A 17413-nucleotide genomic window follows, 5' to 3' on the forward strand; every position below is an offset into this window, starting at 1 on the left:
ATCAAGCCACACCTGCAGCCAGTGGACTCTTCCTGGTCTTTTAATGCGGTCTGAGGCAACTAATTCCTTTGTCCCCCTCTTAAAGCTGTTTGAGTTAGGTTTTCAACCAATTGCGGGCTAATACAATGGGCTCAGGGACAAAGGATAATATGGGTAAGATATGATTGGGCCCTGAAACTTCATCTACGATACCAGGTCCTATCTAAGGAGAACTGTGGCCTGCAAGCCTCAAGTCCACAGAAGGGGAGACAGGTGTCCAGGGTGTGTCCATGTCTCTGGCACTGCATGGCAGTGGGAAATTTTTGTCACCAGTGCTGATCTTTGGCCACCAAGCCTGCAACCCTAGAGAGGAGGTGTCAGACTGTTAAGAGCTGAATGGCTCCACAGGTCTGTATTTCAGACTCACCAAACAACCTCTGAATGGCTTTGCTTCCCTCTAGAATGTGCTTTCCTACTAGAAGAGGGTTTGTCACACGGCTGTTCAAGTTTTTGTTGCAAATAAACCTGCTTCATTCATCAGTCTCCTGTGAATTTTGGTTCTTGTGGTCAGTCTGTAATCAACACTGTGTATCTCTGGGGGCCCTGGAAAATCCAATTGCTGGACTCATATAGTTATGGTGCACACTTGTCTTCATTTGTTTTCTTTTGCCTATAACAGAATATCTTAAATTGGGTAATTTACATAGAAAAGGAATTTATGTCTTACAGTTCTGGAGGCTGAGAAGTCCAAGGTCAAGGGGCCACATCTGGTGGGGACTTCCTGCTGGTGGGGACTTCCTGCTGGTGGGGACTCCCTACAGTCCCAAAGCAGCACAGGGCATCACACGGCAAGAGGGCTGGGTGTGCGAAGGCGCTAGCTCAGGTCTGTCTCCTCTTCCTACAAAGCCACCAGTTCCTCTCCCATGATAACCCATTAATTAATCCATGAATGAATTCATTCATTCATGTGGGTTGAACTTAACTTCAGTTAAAGAAAATAGGGTAACCTACCATTGAGAACATCGTCAAAGAAGCTTTGAGGAATTTAGCTTCACATACACCTACCGTGAAATTCAAATACTTATTTCCCTTAGACTCTTATTCATGTGTGTAAGAGACAGAGAGAAACAAAGTCAGAGACAGAGTTTTAGTTGACTTGAAAAACAGACCTTTATACACTGTTCGTGAATATATAAACTGGTACAGCCTTTTCAATGAGCCATTTGGCAATATCTGCCAAAACCTGGCCCACTTTTTTGTATTTTTTGTAGAGATGGGGTTTTGCTATGTTGCTCAGGCTGGCCTCAACCTCTTGAGCTCAAGCGATCTGCCAGCCTGGGAGAGTCCTCACGGCCCAATTACCTCTTAAAGACCCCACCTCCCAATACTGGGCCATCCCCTGAAATCGTTCTGCCCTCCAGGCCCTCTAGGCCTCAGAGCCTGTGACAGCAAGGGCGGCCTCAAAGACCTCCAAAATGCCCTAGAGGTCTTTCTTCCGTTTTCTTTTTTTTTTGAGACGAAGTTTCACTCTTGTTGCCCAGGCTGGAGTACAATGGCACGATCTTGGCTCACTGCAACCTCTGCCTTCCGGGTTCAAGCAATTCGCCTGCCTCAGCCTCCCAAGCAGCTGGGATTACAGGCGACTGCCAGCATGCCCGGCTACTTTTTTGTATTTTTAGTAGAGACGGTGTTTCACCGTGTTGGCCAGGCTGGTTGTGAACTCCTGACCTCAGGGGATCCACCCACCTCGGCTTCCCAAAATGTTGGGATTACAGGCGTGAGCCACCACACCCGGCTCCATTCTCTTTGATGATCCTTTTTCTCTGTACTCATCTTAGTGAAAGACCACTGGGCCACTCTTGGTTTCTGCTTTTGAACACGCTTTTTCACTCTACATGGCCAGGCTGAGTTTTCCAAATTTGTCTGCTTTGCTTCTCTTTTGATTGTTAATTCTGTCTTCATGAGTGCTGGAGGAGACAAATATTCAAACTATAGAACGTTCTCCATCAGTCCCAGGTTGGAATTCCAATGCCCCAGTCATGTCTGAGTGACACACACCACAGCAACATCAACCACCATGGCCATCACCTAGGTGTCCGTTTTCATTATTCAACCACCCACCTGAGGCCCCCCTCTCAGAGTTAACAGGAATCCTGGACAGAAATATAGTTATAATTAAGCATTAATCAGGTGGCACTTAGACCCACTTCCTTGTAACAGAAAGTCATGTAGCTCCCAGACACTGACCATTGTGCACCCCCGCCGTTACTACAGACGGGATTTCTGACATTAGAGTCCTAAGACTTTTGTTTAAAAATTACTTAAGCAGCTTGGCACAGTGGCGCACGCCTGTAATCCGAGCACTTTGGGAAGCCGAGGCGGATAGATTGTTTGAGGGAAGGAGCTGGAGACCAGCCTGGGCAACATGGTGAAATCCCATCTCAACAACAACAATTAACTGGGTGTGGTGTGTGCCTGCAGTCCCAGCCACTCCAGAGGCTGAGGTGGGAGGATCACCTGAGCCCAAGAAGGTTGAGACTGCAGTGAGCTGTGATCATGCCACTGCACTGCAGCCTGGCTGACAGAGTGAGCCCCTGTCGCAAAAATACAGTAAAATAAATAAATACAGGCTGGGTGCAGTGGCTCACACCTGTAATCCCAGCACTTTGGGAAGCCGAGGCGGGTGAATCACAAAGTCCAGAGTTTGAGGCCAGCCTGGCCAACATAGTGAAACTCCGTCTCTACTAAAAATACAAAAATTAGCCGGGTGTGGTGGTGTGCCTCTGTAATCCCAGCTACTCGGGAAACTGAGGCAGGAGAATTGCTTGAACCTGGGAGGCGGAGCTTGCAGCAAGCAGAGATTGTGCCACTGCGCTCCAGCCTGGGCGACAGAGCAAGACTCTGTCTCAGAGACAAAAATAAAAGAAAATATAAGTAAATAAATATAAAAGAAGTGCTCAAGCAGATCCTGAATTGCAGTCGAACAGCTGATGCCAACCAGTCTGAAGACCCCCCTAACCCTCACCCAAAGGAACCAAATCAGCATGAGAACACAGCTTCATCCTGCTCTCCTTGACAAACCGACAAGCTCCACTCTGTAGCCCACTCCAAAACCCTGGAAAATCCTGCCCCAAACTCATCAGGGAGGCAGATTTGGTTTCTTCCTGTCTCCACATCCCGTGGCCCTAGGATTAAAACTGTTCCTCTGCTGTAGCCTGGTGTCTTGGCGCACTGACTTGCTGTGTACATCGGATGAGGACCCTATTCTGGTGATGCATCCATCTGTGCAACGCATTTACTGGTCAAATCAGAGTTATTTTGGTTGTAAGCTACAGAAGCCAAACTCAAACTAACTTAAGCAAAAAAAAAAAGTATTGTATACCCGAAATAGGTTCTGGTATAGGTCACAGGCTAAAGGAAAAAACTACTGAAATCAAACTTGTCAGGCCCCTGCTCTGAGACTCCACATCTTCATCATCACTGTCTTATCTCTCCACGTGGTGGGAAGATGGTGCTGGTTGCCACCAATTCATGCTGTCCTAGCTTAGTACGTATCAATCCCAGATTGGTCCTGCTTTGGTACTGCCTGGCTGCAGCAGAAACAAGGCCCAGGCCAGGCCAGTGAGAGCCTGCCCTGGGTCTTTGGCCATTAGGAAAGAAGCACCTTCTCTAAGCGGAGAAGCTGGTAGAATCTAAGCCTGCAGGTGTTGGTGGCATCTTTCCCACCTGTGTGAGGCCAGCAGAGGGGAGAGTAGGGTGGAAGGTGGGAGGTGAGACTGATTCTTGATGCCACCTTACAATGTTTGAATGGGTCCGCATTCCCTCTTGCAATTCAATTCCCTCTTTCTTGCAAAGAAATATTGAGTTGCGAGTTTTATAACTTACAACGGGAGGTCTGGCCTAATGTGAGCAGCACTTTGATCTGGATCTGAAAGGTGAGTAGGTGTTTTGCGGGGTTCTCTTCAGATATGCAGAAAGAACAGGGCACGCAAAGCAGAGCCACTATTGTACCCTCCCAGTGGTAGCAAGTCTCCCCAGAGGGCTCCAGTAAGTCCACCCCGCCCTGTATGTGTGCGCAGCTCCGCTACAGCTTATGTCCTCTCCTCTTGAATCCGGCTTGGGCTTGTGCCTGCTTTAATTAATAGAATATTGAGGAAGTGGCCTTCTTCAGAAGGCCGGGCAGCTTTGCTTTCCTCTTAGAGCCCCTGGTTGTCATATAAGAAGTGCAGGATCACCTCCTGCTGGAGAGAGGGGCCATACACAAAGGCTTAAGGATGAGACACTGCAGAAGGAGGCTTCGTTAGGGGGCACCGAGGTGCCAGATATTCAACACCCAGTTGCCACCTTTGGCAGAGGCATGAGGCCCCAAGGGCGAGCATCAGAATCATGAGATACAGTAAAACTGTTGCTTTATGCTACCAACTTTTGTACAACAAGACCTCCCCACCTCCACACAATCCTGCCAGTCACAAGGGGATTGCTCCCTCTGGTTTTTTTTTGTTTGTTTGTTTTTTGAGACAGTCTCACTCTGTGGCCCAGGCTGGAGTGCCATGGCGCAACCTTAGCTCACTGCAACCTCTGCCTCCTGGATTCAAGCGATTCTCACGCCTCAGCCTCCCAAGTAGCTGGGATTATAGGCGCCTGCCACCATACCCAGCTGATTTTTTTGGGGTATTTTTAGTAGAGACGGGGTTTTGCCATGTTGGCCAGGCTGGTCTCGAACTCCTAGCCTCAAGTGATCTGCCCGCCTCGGCCTCCCAAAGTGCTGGGATTACAGGCGTGAGTCCTTGCACCAGGCTGAGAGTAGCTGCCTCTGGTCATACAAATTACAAAAAGGCACCCAGGCTGGAGCACAGATGGTCAGGGCACTCACACAGGGAGGAGAAGCCCTGCAGGGTGTCTGTCCCATTGGCCTCTCAGCCCGGGATGCTCTGTACAACACAGGGCTGCACGGTTCCCTGCCTGGGGCGGGAGGAGGTTGTGGAGGGATGGCCACAGGCAGCTTGCTGGTATGCATGTGTTCTTCCTGACTCCTGGGCTTTGGCACTGCCATCGTTGCCCAGTGTCCTATGGCCCTAGAGGCCTGGGCTGTCACTACTGATGTCATGGCAGTGCTAAGCAATGAGCATCCCAAGGCCATGCTGGGGAGAGGGAGACCATCTTGATCTCTGAACAGCTTTTCCCTCATCCTTTCCTCGCCCTTCCAGCCACGTCTCCTCCACCCCAGGCAACAGCAACCCATTTCCCACATCCCCAGCTCTCAACAGCCTTCAGTGACGCAGAAGCCTTGGTTTGTTGCTACCGTTAGTTCCTGGAACCTGTCTCACTCCCATTTCTTCAGGGTTGATTTTCCAGGAAGCAGTTAGCAGCCTATCCTACTTTGCCACATAGGTGGGCAGGCAGCTATCCCTTTTCCTTCACGCCATACCCTTCAGCATATACCTCGAATTTTTTTTTTTTTTTTTTTTTTTTTTTTTTGAGACAGAGTGTCGCTCTTGTTGCCCAGGCCTGAGTGCCATGGTGCGATCTTGGCTCACCACAACCTCAGCCTCCCAGGTTCAAGTGATTCTCCTGCCTCAGCCTCCCGAGTAGCTGGGATTACAGGCGCCCGCCACCACACCTGGCTAATCTTTTGTATTTTCAGTAGGGACGGGGTTTCACCATGTTGGTCATGCTGTTTTCAAACTCCCGACCTCAGGTGATCTGCCCGCCTCGGCCTCCCAAAGTGCTGGGATTACAGGCGTGAACCACCGCGCCAGACCAATATACCTCCAATATTAAGTCTGTTGAGTGTTATTCTTGCCCCTAGACTGTGAGCTTACTCATGGCTGGGTGGGGTCTGATTCATCCCTGTGCCCTGACCATCAGTCAACTAATATTTCCTGACGTAAGCATCATGAATCAGCCCAATCATTTCTCTGCTCACCTTCAACCACCAGAGTTTGCCCAGAACACCTTTCGATCTTTGAGCACAGCAGCTGTTGTCCGTTACTCAGGCTAGGACCCCAGCACCATACGGTCCATTAATGTACTGGAATGAATTACCATTAGTGGACTGAAACGGTATGTTAACTTACTCTTTTTCTGCGTCATTGAGGAAGGAATAACATTCGCGTGTTCACAACTGACTGTTTTGTCTTTAGGCAGATCCAGATACTGGCTCCAGGCAAATACCTGTGTTTGGACGTGAATGACAGGCGAAGGCTTAAGGAAAAGGAAAAGGAGAGAAAAAGGAGAGGAGGATCAAGGAAAAGAGGGAAAAGAGGAGATAAAAGCGGACAACCCGGCCGGGCGCGGTGGCTCACGCCTGTAATCCCAGCATCCGGGAGGCCGAGGCGGGCGGATCACGAGGTCAGGAGATCGAGACCATCTTGACTAACATGGGGAAACCCCGCCTCTACTAAAAATACAAAAAAAAATTAGCCGGGCGTGGTGGCGGGCACCTGTAGTCCCAGCTACTCGGGAGGCTGAAGCAGGAGAATGGCAGGAACCCGGGAGGCGGAGCTTGCAGTGAGCCAGGATCGCGTCACTGCACTCCAGCCTGGGCGATAGAGCGAGACTCCGTCTCAAAAAATAAAAAAAAAAAAAAAGTGGACCACCCGAGGCGGAAAAAGAAGTAGATGAGAAACGGAGGAGCGCTAAAGAGAGGTGAAAACAGAAGTGCCAAGGCAGGAAAAGAGCGAGGAGAGCGGAAACAGAAGGAGACGAAGGATGGACGGAAAGAGGATGAGGACAGACCGGGAGGAGAGCCCGCAGCGCGCCGGACCGCGCCACCGTTCCTCAGCGCGGGGGTGAGGGCGGGGCCTAGGCCGCGGCCAGCCGGAGCGACCCCCGCGCCGAAGGCCGGATGGTTGCGCCCAGCGACGACGGCCAATGAGCGGCCGGGATGTTGGCGTGCCGGCGGCGGTCCGGGCGCTCGCTGGCTGAGGGAAGGCGGCCGCCGCCATGATGCTTGTTTGCTTTCAATGAAAACGAGGGGGGCGCGGAGGAGGAGGCGTCGGCGTCGGTGGCGGCGGCGTCGGCGGCGCGGAGGCGAAGGCAGCGGCGGGCGCAGCGAGGAGGGCGAGGCCGGGGGCCGAGCGGGCGGGAGGGCGTAGTGGCGGCCCGCCGGGGCGGTTGAGGCGGGCGGCTGAAGCAGTGGCTCTCGGAGGGGGAACAAAGAGCAGCGACTAAGGCGGCAGCGGAGCGGCGGCGGTGGCGGCGCTGCAGCAGCGGGCGGGACTGGTATGGTGGTTCCACAGGTCAGACCCCGCTGCACTCACAGGGAGGAGGAGGCGGCAGCGGCGGAGGAAGGCGGCGCACCCCGAGAGGTGAGCGAGGCAGGCCCGAGGCCCGGCCGGGGCGCCGCTTCTTTCTGCGGCCGCGCACGGACCGCCCCGTCGGCCGGCCTCGGTCGCGGGCAACTTTAGTTTCATGGGCAGCGGGCTCGCCGCTCCCCAGGCTGGCGGCTGTTGGGGCCCCCTGGACGCGCGGCGATCCCGCCCCGGGCCGCGCCCCCGAGCCGAGTCCCTGCCGGGGGTTGTTGATTGACGGCGGCGGCGGCGGGCAGAGGGGAGGGGGCCGGCGCTGGGCTCTCGGGTCCCGGCTGCTGTCGCCGGAGGAGGCGAGTCCTTGTCCCGGGACTCGGGGCCAAGACGGGTGGCAACTTTGGAGAAGCGGCTGTCTGGGTGGCTCGCCGTGTGGGGTGTGGAACTTCGCACTCTGTGGCCGCAGTTACTGTCAAGCGGGAAACCCACTGCTTACCCCTCCCCTAAAATGTTCTTAAAATTCAGTTTAACGCAGATTTTGGGGGGAGAGGACGGGGTGGGTTACAGGTTAAAGAAGCACTTAGCATGCAATGAAGAGATTTATTTTATAGTATTGCTAAGGACTCGGAGATCGTACTGGTTTCTAGAAGCAGTTTTCTCTGGTAACCCAAATTGCACCCCTCCTTTTTGTTTTTCAACACTGATCTTTATATTCTTTGGAAACTTTCTTTGACTCTTTACCTCCTTCACCTTCCGCGAAGAGCCTGCTAACCAACACCTGTAGCCTTCTGTTTTTAACTGTTATTGCCACTGACAACATTGTGAATGGTCATCTCGCTTGACCTTCTTGGATTTGTTGTTACTGTGTTAAGCTGATGTGTTTTAGATAATCTGCTTGAATTTGAGTTCCCATACTTACCTGTTTTCCAGGTGGATTGTCTCATTGTTAGTGCTGAATCTTCTTGCCTACTTGTATCTGGGAATTTAACTTTGAAGAGGAAGAGAGTGAATATGAATAACTGAAAAATAAAATGGTGTGTAGTAGCACTTTGTATTTTTTACAATGTACTAGAATTTACCACTCCAGAACAGATTTGTTGGCTGTAGGAGTAGACGTGGGCCATTGATCAAAAGGGTGGCTTTTTTGGAGAATTGCTGTTAAGACATTTATCACAGTCTTTATTTAATTTATTTATTGTTTTCGAGACAGGATCTCACTCTGTCACCCAGGCTAGAGTGCAGTGGCACAGTTCTTGGCTCACTGCAGCCTTTGCCTCCTGGGTTCAAGCGATCCTTCTGCCTCACCCTCCTGACTAGCTGGGACTACCAGCAGACACCACCACGGGTGATTTCTAAATTTTTTGTAGAGTCTTGCTTTGTTGCCCAGGCAGGTCTCCAACTCCAGAACTCAAGCGATCTTCCTTCCTTGGCCTCCCAAAGTGCTGCAGTTACAGGCATGAGCCAACATGCCTGGCCATCACAGTCTTTAGAATGTCATGACTTTTAGAGTAAAATTTAGAATAAAAATTGCTTAATATCTTTAGATCTGTGATCTACTCCAGGTGTTTTGTTTTAAACAAAATATTTGAACAGCTGCTAATGAGAAAACAGACCTAGAAAGGTGGAGGTGACTTGCCCATGATACTGTAATTACTAGGGGAAGGACTGGGTTTGTGTGCATGTGAGAGCACGTGAGTGTATGACCTCATTGCTAGAGATTTATTCTTTTGGGTGGGTAGAGGGTATTTTAATGGTTAGAAGTTATTTCAGGTCACTTCTCAGTAGGTAAACGAGATGCTTAATGAAATGGTCAAAAAAGATTATGTAATTGCCAAGCATGATGGCTCACCATGTAATCCCAGCACTTTGGGAGGCTGAGGAAGGAGGATGGCTTGAGCCCAGGTGTTTGAGACCAGCAAGACCCTGTCTCAGAAAAATATGAAATATTTAAAGCCTGTGATAACTGTCACAACGTAGTGAGACCCTGTCTTGATCAGTTTTTAAAAATGGTGACAAAAGACATAGATATTCTTGTGAGACTGAAGATTTTCTCTGAAAGCCAATCATTAGGTAATTTACATAGTGTCTTGATAGTGGTGATGCAGCCCAGGCAGCTCCTTTTGAATATGCCTGTTCAATTTGTAGGTATTGCCGGGCGCGGTGGCTCAAGCCTGTAATCCCAGCACTTTGGGAGGCCGAGACGGGCGGATCACAAGGTCAGGAGATCGAGACCACCCTGGCTAATACGGTGAAACCCCGTCTCTACTAAAGAATACAAAAAACTAGCCGGGCGACGAGGCGGGCGCCTGTAGTCCCAGCTATTTGGGAGGCTGAGGCAGGAGAATGGCGTAAACCCGGGAGGCAGAGCTTGCAGTGAGCTGAGATCCGGCCGCCGCACTCCAGCCTGGGTGACAGAGCCAGACTCTGTCTCAAAAAAAAAAAAAAAAAAAAAAAAAAAAAAAAAAAAAATTTGTAGGTATTTTCAGGTTTCTTAAATGTTGGCAAAGTAAAACTACAATTATTGGGAAATTTCAAACTGTTTTCTTTTGAGCAGACATAAGGTTGGTTTATAGAACTTGATCCTAACTACAAATGTGTAAAGGCATTGTAGGAATTTGCCCACTGTACCTGTAGTTTAAAAGTATGCATTTTATGCCAGGTGTGGTGACTCACACCTGTAATCCCAGCACTTTCAGAGGCCAAGACGGGTGTATCACCTGAGGTCAGGAGTTCGAGACCAGCCTGGCCAATATGGTGAAACCCTGTCTCTACTAAAAATACAAAATTAGCCAGGTGTGGTGGCTCATGCCTGTAATCTCAGCTATTCAGTAGGCTGAGGCAGGAGAATTGCTTGAACCCGCGAGGCAGAGATTGCCACTGCACTCCATCCTGGGCAACAAGAGTGAAACTCGGTCTCAAAAAAAAAAAAAAGTATGCATTTTGGTTAATGCTTAGACATTCCAGTACCTGTATTTCCCTTCTTATATTCTTTAAAGCATAAACCTTTTTCGTGGTGTAACAGAGAAGGATAATATATGTAAGACATACTGAAATAAATGGTTAAGGCAGCTCACAGCTATATTCTTTGGGCCATTAGGGGTGAGGGATCAATATGTTCAGCACATTTAGAACCCATTCCCATATGTAAGTAAGGTCCACTGGTTTGGGAAGCTCCACTTTAAAGCATTTATCACTTTGGAAAAGTCCTAATAGGCTCAGCTAAAAATGTATGTTTTACTGGGAAAACCAGAGTTGGATTTGTAGATATCTTTATACCCATTACTCAAGGTAGTCATTTTATCACAAAGTGTGATTAATAAAACGCTATGTATCTGAAATTAAGAATTGCTGAGGCTGGGTGTGGTGGCTCATGCCTTTAATCCCAGCACTTTGGGGAGGCCAAGACAGGCGGATCACCTGAGGTTAGGAGTTTGAGACTAGCCTGACCAACATGGAGAAACCCTATCTCTACTAAAAATACAAAATTGGCTGGGCGTGGTGGCACATGCCTGTGATCCCAGCTACTTGGGAGGCTGAGGCAGAAGAATTGCTTGAACATGGGAGGTGGAGCCGAGAGCACACCATTGCACTCCAACCTGGGCAAAAAGAGTGAAATTCCGTCTCAAAAAAAAAAAAAAAAATGCAGAATAAACTGTAAACATATACTGTATGCATAGCTGGGGTGCATTAGAGTATAATGGAATGTACTGTATTTTGGTACTTGAATAAGTAGCGAGGTTGGGGGTTATTTGATCCAAGATGGGGACTCATTTAGGCCGTCTTCACTTTACCCTTCTCTGGTCTTTACCTCTTCTTCTTCCATTTATATTTTCTTGGAAACTTAAGTTACATGTTAAGATATGTACTGGTCACAGTGTTTTAACGCTGAGAATTCAAGGACAAATAATACTCTGATTTTGCCCTCTCATAGCGTATAGGCTTACTAGGTGCACAGAGTGCTGTGGGAGAACACAACAGAGAATAATTAAACTTGCCGAGGGTGTGGGGGCAGTTAACGGAAAATAACACTGAATAGGAATTTGCCAAACTGGGGAGAGGGAGTCATGTTAAACAGAAGGAACTGTGGGTACATTGAGGTGTCAAGTGTTAGGGTAAGACTAGTGATAAGGTGTTATTGGAACAGTGGGCATGACTCGAGATGAGCCTGCAAAGGTGTGTCTGGTCTAGGTTTTGAAGGACCATGCTTGCTAAGCTAAAAGTGAAGTTTATACCTGTATCTTACAGCAGAAGAGAGAGCCAAAATATTTTTAGCAGGGGAGCAAGGTAATTTAGAGACCACTTGGGCATCCCTGTGGAGAATGGAGTGGAGGCCGTACAAGTGTATATTTGAGATAGTATGGAGTTAGTGACTTTGGATCTATTTTTTTTCTTTTTGTTTGTTTGTTTTTTTTTTTTGAGATGAAGGCTCTCTCTGTCACCCAGGCTGGAGTGCAGTGGCATGATCTCGGCTCACTGCAACCTCCACCTCTTGGGTTCAAGCCATTCTCCTGCCTCAGCCTCCCGAGTAGCTGGGATTACAGGCTCCTGCCACCACGCTGACTAATTTTTTTGTATTTTTAGTAAAGACAGGGTTTCACCATGTTGGCCAGGCTGGTTTCAAACTCCTGACCTCAAGTGATCTGCCCACCTTGGCCTCCCAAAGTGCTAGGATTACAGGCGTGAGCCACCGTGCCCGGCTTGGATCTATTTTTAACTTGGATATGGTGTCTCCTGAGTCTGTGGTCCCTTAAGGGACTTTAGGGCTATGCCCAGTTGCTCTGTAATACAGGGTCATTTAAAATCAAAATGTCAGTATGTTTTGGAAGAAGTTAAAAACAGTCAAAACAATGAAAATCATAAAATGGTACTCATGAAAGTTCAGGTGTCGAGAACACTTGTCTTCTGAGTTAGGCTTAGGCAGGCTATAAACCTTAAGCTGGAAGATTCAACCCTATGCCCAATTGAAATCAAAGCCACCAAGCTTAAAAAATTATCAGTATCCTGATGGTTTGCTAGGATATGCGTTGTAAACATTTTGTGAAATTTTGGGATGGCAGTTTCCTCTCTAGTAAATTATTGGAATTGGAATAGTGAGACTAACTTAAAGTCTAAGAAGTTCTCATACAACTGTTATTTATACAGTCAGTTTGCTGTAAAGCAACATATAGGTTCCTAAAAAATCACTCCTTTGCAGAATTGTGCAGTAGAAAGACTGACAAATGGGGTTGTCAGTGACACATTTAAAAAAGGAAGCTCTTTATCAGTGACACGTTTAAAAAAGGAACCTGGTAAAAATGATAGAACAGTTTTACACGTGTTGAATGGTTAAGAAATATATAGATGCTGTAATAAATGTGGCATTTTGCCTTGAAAAGGCCTGGTTTGCTTGTGGAAAGGGATGTCAGAAAGGTTGCTGCTTGTGAGTTACTGTGAAGTGGTGGAAGAATTACCTATAATCAGATGGAAGGTTGTGACACCAGAAGCGAATAGGTGTGGCCCTTAACACATAGTGAACTGACTTAGCTGGTAGGTGTTTGAAGTGTGTTTCATGTATTTTATACACTGTTCAGTTCGACTGGGTGCAGACTTTCTCCCTTCATCTAGTGTTTACGTGACAAAATAGCGCATAAATAAACAGAAGGTATGGATTGTGCTCAAATTGTTCTCTAATTTGTGTATCAGTTACACTGGAACAAGTTCACCTTTTCCTTTCTATTTTTTCCTTTTTCTTTCTTTTCCTTTTCCTTTTCTTTATTGACAGGGTCTTACTCTGTCACCCAAGCTGGAGTGATGATGACTTGCTGCAGCCTTGACCTCCCAGGTTCATGCGAGCCTCCTGAGTACCTGGTATCACAGGTGTGTGCCACCATACCTGGCTGATTTTTCTTATTTTTAGTAGAGATGAGGTCTCTCTACGTTGCCCAGTTTGGTCTCACACTCCTGGGCTCAAGCAGTCCTCCCGCCTTGGCCTCCCAAAGTGCTAGGATTATAGGTGTAAGCCCCTGTACCTGGCCAAATTCACGTTTTGTTTTTCTCTTTTCTTTTTTTTTTTTTTTTGAGACGGAGTCTCGCACTGTGGCCCAGGCTGGAGTGCAGTGGCACCATCTAGGCTCACTGCAAGCCCTGCCTCCTGGGTTGACACCATTCTCCTGCCTCGGTCTCCCGAGTAACTGGGACTACAGAGACCCGCCATCACACCCAGCTAATTCAAGTTCACATTTTGAAAGCAAGTTTTATAGTTGATTATACTTGTTTAATACCATTTTTAAGTAGTACTAAAACTCAGTTTCAAAAATCCTTGTTGAACAACCTATGTCTCAGGTCCCATGCTACCTTTGTGGGGCTTACAGTCTTTTGTCCCAAGGAAGTTTATAGTGTTGTGGAGAAAGACAAACAAACCAATAGAATACTCATCAGATTATACAGTAATTAAGAAAGCACAAAACATTTTGGGCATGCTAAGGAAAGAGAAACTCATTCTGCTTGGAAAACCCAGGGAGTCATCAGAGGTCTTTAAGCTGGGTTTTAAAGGATGAATAGGGATTTGTTAGGTTGAGTAGGACAGGGAGAAGGAACAGCATGTTGGGAACAACTTGGGTGGTGGAGCATAGGACACAGGGATGAGAGGGGCAAGAAGAGTGGTCAGAAACAGCTCGTGAATAGTTGTAGGCTTTTTCATAAAGTGTTGGGATTTCCTGTGTAGATAGAAATCCAGTGAGAGTTTAGGTGGATATGGGTGAGCAAATGGTTCATGTAACATACTTTTTCAGGAGGCACATAATGAAAATGTAGAAGCTGGATTAAAGGAGTTAGAGTTCATTTACATCCTGTGAGAGCTCAAGTACATTGGCATAGGGGATAGAAAAGCACAGGATACCAGAATTAGGGACAGAGAAGCCATAAGCTATAAAAAAATAGGGAAGAGTTGAGTATGATTCAGAACTTGTTTAGCTTGGAGAACTGTTGGTATGATTTAACTTGGGAAATAGAAGAACAGATGTGGGGCCGGGCGCAGTGGCTCAAGCCTGTAATTCCAGCACTTTGGGAGGCTGAGACGGGCGGATCACGAGGTCAGGAGATCAAGACCATCCTGGCTAACACAGTGAAACCCTGTCTCTACTAAAAAATACAAAAAACTAGCCGGGCGAGGTGGCGGTGTCTGTAGTCCCAGCTACTCGGGAGGCTGAGGCAGGAGAACGGCGTAAACCCGGGAGGCAGAGCTTGCAGTGAGCTGAGATCCGGCCACTGCACTCCAGCTTGGGCGACAGAGCAAGACTCCGTCTCAAAAAAAAAAAAAAAGGAAGAACAGATTTGGACAAGGAAAGTAGAATAGTTTGATTTTTGATGCTGTTAAGTTTGACATACCTTCTGGATACTTAGGGGATATGTCTAACAGGTATCTGGACCAGACAGCGGTTGGGGGTTTGATAGATTTGGTCATTGTATAGTTGGTGTTGGAAGTTAGGGGATTACTCAGAAGAGTGTGTGAACAAATGTTTTTCACCTTTTTGGCAGAGGTAAGATCCCCATTTGAGAATCAGTTAATTATGGACTTTGCTGAAGAGAATGAAAGTATGCACATATGCAAGTGTGAAACTTGACTCTTGGACCACATGAGGACAGGACTAAGGGAACCCTAAGGAACAGCTGATATTTTGTTTTGGACAGGATTGAAGTAGTTCAAGAGATCAGGGCAGACCAGGAGAGAGTCACGTTGCAGATGCCAAGAGAGGTCATAGTGCCAAGAGAGAGGGAGTTTTCAGTAGTGATCATTGTGCCTAGGTTTAGGGTGGGATGAGGAGATCTGGAAATGGGTTGATAGGATTTGGCAGGTGGGAGAATGAACGCAGGAAAAATTTTTGGGGGACCAGGGAATATATAAGTCAGATAGTAGATTGGGCGGAGGAGCAAATGGCAGGTTCAGATGAAGAAGGTTATAGGCTACTATTTGGAAAAATTTAAACTAGAGGAGAAGGAAAGAAGGGTAATAGTTTAAAGAGGAGACAGGGTCGAGAGAAGGTAGGCACCTGTGTTCGTCACCAGCTTTGTTTCCTTAAGTCCAAAACTTAGGAATTAACTTTATAATACATATTGCATGTATGTTTTTCAAACGTTCCCCTGATTTTTTGGTTGAAATGATTGCATTTTTATTTGGTCACACAAAATTGTTTTGCCTGTGGAATTTTGTGTGATTTCAAAAACAATAAATTTTTTTCCTCATTAGAGGTAGAGATTATCTGATGTAAAATCATAATACTACAACTTTCAGCCTTCAGTTACTAGAAGAATAAGATTTGCTTTCCTATGCCCTGTGCTAGGTTTGCACTTATGTTGTGCTCCATTGCCTAAACTTGGGTTAAATATTTGATGCAGTTTTAAGCGTAAAGTAGTAGCAAAGAGGAAATCATTAGACATGGTCATTTTCTTTCCAAGTTATTGCTACAAACACATAGAGACTTAATAAAACAAGTTAGCCAGTGGCTCTGTATGTCCAAATACAGAGCATTACTGGTGATTCTCTAGGTGCATTGAGTGATTGTATATAGTTTTATTAGGCAGATTTTGATTATAGGGAGAAAGATGTATTAGTAATCTCTCCTAATTAAAGACCAAACAGATGAAAATATGACTTGACTACTTTAAATCAAAAATTGTATTGCACTCAGCCTTTTGGGAGGCAAATATTTTTCTTCTGTAAGATTATGTATTGTTGCTAAGTAAACACTTCAGCATCATAAAACAATGTTTGATGAAGTTAACTGCCATGTTTTAGACCAGTAGTTTCCTTTGTTAATCTAAAATTATGACAATGATAACTATCGTTTATTTGAGACTAAAAAATTGTCATTTGGTTTTTAGTTTTGTGGAAACTATAGAAACTCAAAAGATTCAGGGATTCATAACCACTGAAGAAAAAAGTAGTGTTGAATGCCAGTGGTGCAGTGAGCTCTGCTGCTTTACATGTATCTCATTTAATCCTCACACCAAAATTGTGACATAGATATCACCAGTTTATAAGTGAGGAAATTTAGGCAATAAGATGATTGTAAGCCCATCATTTCAAACCAGTACTTGATACAGGTCTGACTCCAGTTTGGTTTTTTTTTTTTTTTTTTTTTTTTTTGGAGATGGAGTTTTCACTCTTGTCACCCAGGCTGGAATGCAGTGGAACAATCTCGGCTCACTGCAACCTCTGCCTCCTGGGTTCAAGTGATTCTCCAGCCTCAGGTTCCCGAGTAGCTGGGATTAGAGGTGCGCGCCACCACGCCTGGCTAATTTTTTTTAGTTTTAGTAGAGATGGGGGTTTGCCATATTGGCCAGGCTGGTCTCGAACTCCTGACCTGAAGTGATCTGCCCAACTTGGCACCCCAAAGTGCTGGGATTACAGGTGTGAACTACTGCGCCCAGTCCCAGTTTGTATTCTTACTGATACTGTGCCCTCCTTCCTTTTTCTTTTTTTTTTTTTTTTTTGAGACAGAGTCTCACTCTGTCACCCAGGCTGGAGTACAGTGGTGTGATCTTGGCTCACTGTAACCTCTGCATCCTGGGTTCAAGCGATTCCCCTGCGTCTGCCTCCTGAGTAGCTGGGACTACAGGTGTGCGCCACCACACCCGGCTAATTTTTTGTGTTTTAGTAGAGACAGAGTTTCACCATGTTGGTCAGGATGGTTTTGATCTCTTGGACCTTGTGGTCTGCCTGCCTCAGCCTCCCAATGTGCTGGGATTACAGGCATGAGCCACCGCGCCTGGCCCCTTTTTCCTCTTAACACACTCTCATGGTTTTATGACTGGATTGGTCCTTTGAGGTTAATTTGATAATATAGGAAGACCCAATTGTTGACCCAAATTTATAACCCTTTACACTTGTGGTTGATCATGTTGCCATAATAGAGCTAAGTGGCAGAATCTGTGTTAATATTTATGCTTCTCTTGGTTATGGATCAAAAACCTCCCGAGAGTCCACGTAAGAGTACTTTTCATGCTAGTCAAAAATTCAGTTATAAAACATTTCATTATTTTGGAAAAGGCAGTCTGTAGTCAAAAAGCAGTGTGTAGCTTTCACGTTTTCTGAAACATTATCAGTGGCCTTAGAGTAAGATTCTAGTGTTAAAGGCTTCTTGATGCTTTGTAAGGTCAACATTTTATGAATAATTTTCTTTCTTAGTTTTAAGGGGAAAAAACTAGTG

General features: G+C 46.7%; 1 protein-coding gene across 3 annotated transcripts in view; it reads left to right on the plus strand.

Annotated features, from left to right (window-relative positions):
• Positions 1-6904: 6904 nt before the first annotated feature.
• Positions 6905-17413, plus strand: part of CNOT6 (CCR4-NOT transcription complex subunit 6) — an 88981-nt gene continuing 78472 nt past the window's right edge. For 2 of the 3 annotated variants that reach the window (XM_010375029.2, XM_010375030.2), the window contains exon 1: positions 6905-7289. The gene's annotated coding sequence lies outside the window, so the exon portion shown is untranslated. Of the gene's footprint in view, positions 7290-8156; positions 8261-17413 lie in introns of all 3 variants that reach the window. The other variant, XM_030927215.1, reaches the window with a different exon arrangement.

The sequence above is a fragment of the Rhinopithecus roxellana genome, chromosome 3 (genome assembly GCF_007565055.1).
Source record: "Rhinopithecus roxellana isolate Shanxi Qingling chromosome 3, ASM756505v1, whole genome shotgun sequence".
Taxonomy (NCBI): domain Eukaryota; kingdom Metazoa; phylum Chordata; class Mammalia; order Primates; family Cercopithecidae; genus Rhinopithecus; species Rhinopithecus roxellana.